The sequence below is a fragment of the Patella vulgata genome, chromosome 5 (genome assembly GCF_932274485.2).
Source record: "Patella vulgata chromosome 5, xgPatVulg1.2, whole genome shotgun sequence".
Classification (NCBI taxonomy): domain Eukaryota; kingdom Metazoa; phylum Mollusca; class Gastropoda; family Patellidae; genus Patella; species Patella vulgata.
Window position 1 is genome coordinate 7744774 of NC_065883.2, and position 6120 is coordinate 7750893.

Below are 6120 nucleotides of genomic sequence, written 5' to 3' on the forward strand. Positions count from 1 at the left end.
ATGCTAATCGTGTATGATCAAATAGTCACCACCGGAAATAGACGATGTTTGGGAAATGTCTGGAATAATGGCCGACTTGTTAATCGTTTATTGAAAGGAAAAAAATTGGATCTGAGACGAAAAGAAAAGTGAACACAGTTAATGCCACTGAATGGCGGTTTTAACACGTTGTTAAGCAATCGATTAGAAATGTTTTCGCCAGTTTCCCCCCGACCAGAGAATATTCAAATCGAAAATAGATTTCCTTCAGAAAATCGGTAATTGATTGTTCGTCTGACCGAGTTAGTTATGAAAATACGAGACATTATAGGAAGATAATTCAAATATAATCCTTATTAATTGAAAAACTGTTATTTTCCTTCAGACTTGCCCGAACATTTTTCGCTTTCTGTTCATTTCTAGACTGGATTCACAACAAGTCTGTCTCCATAAATAACCCAAGTGTACTGAATGAAACACTCGTTGATCATTGTATTATAATCGGATTTTTAGATGTTTTAAGAAGCTATCCTCCAATTATTAAAGGGCGTATAACTCTGGCTCAGTATTATCCAAAATCTTCGACATTAAAACTCACGAATTAAAATTTAATATCTGTCCATTTCAATCAATAAAGATGCTGTTTACCTGGTTCATTTCAATCAATAGAGGTGTTTTTGTCTTACCTGGGAAAACATTGGCGATTGGTTTCAAATATTTAAGACACAATATATATGCTGGTTGCCCCTAATAAAATATTAACATTTCAGCTCAGACTATCCCATTCTGCGCACAGAGAACTGTCTGCTTTGATAATAAATCTATGTCCTGAATGGCCGCCATATTTAAAAATGAGTGTACTTATTTTGTTATCAGGTTATAATCCGTTTTACTTCTTTACAATACTAATGCCCCCCCCCCCACCCCACACTGCTAAAGACACCTACGCGCAAGCAAATTATTGAAATAAAATTGAACCATATGTTCAAGTGAACGTTACTCTCTCTCTCTCTCTCGATGATCAATTTCGTTAAATATAAAAATGGAAGCGAAATAAGTACTTCTGTAGGTAAACTTAGTTGATTAGATTAAAATCGTCAATGTAGGGATTAAAATGTCGGATAATTAGCTTCGTGTAACTAGATAACGTAAGTTTCGTATGAAACCACACACGAGATGTCTAGAACGACTAAAGATCTGTTTCTGGAATGACATGTAGGAACTGACAGTATCACCTATTGTTGAACTATAACCTTTCAATTAGTCGATATTCTATAACCTCATCACTTAAATAACTACTGAATTGATGGAGAGTGGGACAGAGGATCATTGGCTTATCAAAAGGTCATTTTACACACAGAAAAAAAAAGTTGCAATTTTGGAAAAGAAATTGAAAGCCAAGTCGGCATGAGGCCGAGATCAGTTGATTGAAGGTGACCTTGTCTGACGATGTGGCATTATTATATTCTCCGGGTGAGAGAAATGGGGTTTAACGTCCACTCGACACAAACTGGGTCATTTTGGGACTAACATATCGTTCAATTTTATTTCAATAATTCACATGCGCGTAGGGATCTTTAGCAGTGGGAGGAAACCGGAGGACCCGGAGAAAACCCACGAGGTTGGACAGGCGACCCTACTCCAAGTCACGTACAACCGTGGAATCGAAACTACGCCAGTTCACTCAATGACAGAACTTATGATGCATCGCGCACGCGCTAACCATTCGGCCATCCAACACGCCCCCTCTAATATTCTCTGTGTTATGATAATAAATAAAATAACCGTAACGTGATCCCGTGTATACATTGGCGCGCACGTAAAATATCCCTTGGCAGTTGGAATTCGGTATAAGAGTAGGCCAGTTGGCATTCGACCAAGAGTTTAATTATATTCATCTCCAGGGCGCCTTTTCTCGGTATTTGCGTGTTTCTTGCTATCTATTTTGGTACAAAAGGGGGACCAACCACAACAAACCCAATCTCATAAATCGATAAGCAGTTAAATCTACTTTTAATGAAACAAACCGACCTATAGCATCTTACATTGATGCTAGTCTCGGTTTAAATCAATATTAATTACTAACTAGTAAACTAAAAGTCAGCAGATGAATTCAGAATCCAATTTGAAAATTGAGAGCCGCGGTGGCTCATTGGGTAAGGCGCTGATTCGCTGAAATGAAATGAATTGAAATGGGTTTAAATTCCTACTGTTCTGCTCCGACTGGGCTAATGACGACGGGTATACGCCATACAGTGTGCTATGGGGGAGATTTTACCCGAGTAGCAGCACTATGGTCTACCCTTGTACCGAATTCCAACTGCCAAGGAATCTTCTACGTGCACGCCAATGTATACACGGGACCTTGTTTTTTCGTCCCATCCGAACGACTAGTCAACTGTCCTTGTCAGGCCCTCCGCCTCCACCACTGACAATGGGAAACCACGTCGGAACATCCCGATGAACTTTCTCGACCAATGCAGTGATCGAACACGTGACCTCCAGGCTAGCGAGCCAGCGTCTTACCCACCGTGATCCCCCGTCTACAGTAGAAAAGGAATATATCTAAAGATAAGAATGAAGTTACGTCTTATGTTTTTTTTTTTTTTACAGAGAACTGAGAACTTTTGAAATCTGTTTATGAAGTCAAAGACTGGGGTGGAGTTCATTATTTAGGAATAGATTAATCCGGGATGTGTTTTCTGTGGAACATCAGTGATCGAACACGTGACCTCCAGGTTATAGAGCCAGCCGTCTTACCCAACTAGCAACTGTGTTTCCGACCAAAAGAAACATCTTTAAAGGGACAATAACACTCTTGCTGGCTTGACAGCTCCAAAAAATAAAAAATAGCCTTATTCTAAGTACTAGATGTGTTAGTGTCTTACCTGTTGTGTAAATTATCCATTAAATCCTATTTTACTTGTCCAGAGGGTTCAAAAATATTTTTAAATCCAAGTCACATTTGAAAAGCTTTACGTCAGGCTTTTCAAATCATTTAGTTGAATTTTTCCATTTTTTTTTAAATTAGGTGTGTTAAGATGAAATTTGTATCATCAATTAATTGGAATGTTGTAAAATAGTTTGTTGACCAGAATAAAGATTGGGACATTATTATTCAGTTACAACAAGAGTGGTATTGAGCCTTTAATAGGCCAATTTAGCTCTTACATAGTGCAGCATTAAACATACATTATGCAAGAGCTTAATCTGCCTATTGCAGGTCTTTCTTTAGGCCTGAAATGTTATATAAACTATTAATTAGACATTTATTAACTTATCCAGACCATAATCAACTCTCGATGTCATCGCTAGCCTATATTTACTGGATTAGAATCCCATCTGCTGCTGAACGCTCATTGATGATTAAATCCATAATTGGATAATCGAGACTATGTGGTTTTATCGTACCGATTTTAGTAATGATGATCGAGGCTAGACCGAAAATTAAATCGATAAATCTCGGTTCAGATTGGATCAAATGCCCTTTACATTATCTAGTTTTTAATTATTATAGTGCGAACTGCCAGCTCTTTATCTAATCTCCCATAATGTATCTTTAAGTATTATGCCATTAATATATTAATATGATATTAAAACTTTTATTTCCCTTTGCTTAAGCATTAGCTCTTTAATATTATCATAAAGCCATTCCATTATCATAGTGCAAAAAAATAATAAGGATACTAAGTACTTGCTAAATGTGAGAGTTCGTTCATTATTAGCAATAATATTAGTTACAAAACAAGCTTAAATATGTTTTCTTTATAAACAAAGAAAGTAAATAGCAACGGTTTTGTTGGTTGTTATGGTAAACACTCCATATTGTTTAATTGTTGCAATGGCAATATTCGCGGTGAATCATTTCATCTCATAAATTGAGAGTTATATGAATTGTCTGGAATACCTTGACTGACGTAATATAATGGTAGATTTTAAGACACCTGAAATTCTTGTCAGTTTTGTTCTAGACTAGGGCGTCCCAGGTTCGAATCCTGACGTGGTCTCAGAAGAATCATCGGGATTGTTCAAGCCCGACCTCGCTTATCAAGGGTGGTGTTTGTTGTACTGACAAGTAGCGTGAGTCTAGCCATTCGGATGGTGCGAAAAACTGATGCCCATACATTACTGTGCGTGACGTGTCTAAGGTGCCCACCCGTTCAGACGGCCAAGATAAGACAGACTTAAGGCGTCTGGACTGGCTATGTGATGGCTGAGAAAGTTCCTCTTGTGTTTTATAGCTGTTTTGGTAGAAAGGCACCGAAGTCGCAAAACTAACGCGATTTTTTAAAAAGATATTCTTGGATTTTTGAAATAAACTGAAAAAAAAGCGATCAGGTACAACATTACTATATGGACCAGGTATCCAGTATGATGTCATCACCGCCATCTTGGAATTTTGATTTCATATCGAATCGGGAAATCGATGCACAATTGTTCAACGAATAAGTATGCCAGACTTCTTGTCGATTTGACTTGAATTTAAGAAGCCTTCGGGTTGTTTGGCAGAGCGTCGCCGCTTAGAAGAAAATCAACAAGAAGCTATAACGCTTGATCCAAACATTTACATAACTCCGACACAAAAACAACACAACAGATATTCACTTTGCTACTCACAAAGATTAAGCCACAGGGTAAAACATTCCACGTTATTCAAGTTTTTCGTCCTTTGTAAAAATCCTGATTGTTTTTATTGTGTTTTGATAGATCTCAGTCGTCCATTAGTTTCCAACTTGAAGATAAAATATTTATGTTGTATATGTGTTAAACTAAATAGACAAAGGCCATTAAGATGTCTAGAAATAGTGATTATAATAACAACATATAACTCTATAAACACTTATCATACTGATAAACATCCTTCTCTAAATACATGTATATTTACCCCTCACCACTTGTCAGACATATTAAATATGCTATATGTAAGGGGGGCGTGGTGGATCAGTGCATGAGAGAGAGAGAGAGAGCGAGAGGGGGAGAGAGAGAGAGAGAGATGGGGTTTAATGTCCACTCGACACAAACTAGAGATGGAGATCAGAAAGATGAGAGAGGAGATGAAAGAGTATATTACCAGAGAGAGAGAGAGAGAGAGGGGGATTGACGTCCACTCGACACAAACTAGGTCATTTCGGGACTAACATATGGTTCAATTTTATTTCAATAATTCGCGTGCGCGTAGGGGGCTTTAGCAGTGGGAGGAAACCGCCAACATTGATTATAGCTAACATGGAGGTCCCGTCGAGAAAGTTCATCGTGATTTTCCGGCGTGATATAGTCCTTCAGATAGGACAAACAAACTAAGGTCCCGTGTACACATTCAAGTAAAATCGACAAGAGGTCTGGCATACTTGTTCATTGAACAATTGTGTATCGATTGCCGGATTCGATATGAAATCAAAATTCCAAGATGGCGGCGATGACGTCATACTTGATTTCTGATCCATATAGTACTGTCGTACCTAATGTCTTTATTTCTTTCAGTTTATTTTAAAAATCCAAGAATATTTTTTTTTTAAAAATGGCGTTAATAACTTTCTATTCAGTCCATAATCTGAGTAAAAGATTAAATAAACATTCTCATTTTACCTCCCCAAAAAATAAAATGCATGTTATCAATTTTCTCTAACATCATGACTCCATAAATGATTAGTTGTGTCAGCTTTTCTAGAAAAAATAAAGATGGCCGACACTATATAATATCATCTTTTAATTATTGACATCCAACGAATTTCTATACCTCGATGGATTGGCAGGTCTGTCTCAAACTTTGCACTCATGCTAATCTGAACATCACTGATTGAACAATACAACCAACTGCACAGTCAAATAAAACCAACTCCTTTGTGTGGTATTTAGTAATTGGACAGTATCACTCGACCCCCCCCCCCCCCGCCCCAACACCACCCTACTCCTTGTCACGTACAACCGGGGAACAAGGACAGCTGTCTAGTCCTTCGGATGCGACGAAAAACCGAGGTCCCGTGTATATATTGGAATGCACGTAAAAGATCCCATGGCAGTTGGAATTCGATATAAGAGTAAGCGATAGTGCCGCTGCCCGGGCAAAATTTCCCTCATAGCACAATGTATGGCGTTTGCCCGTCTTCATTAGCCCAGCATAGGAGCAGAACAGAAGGACGT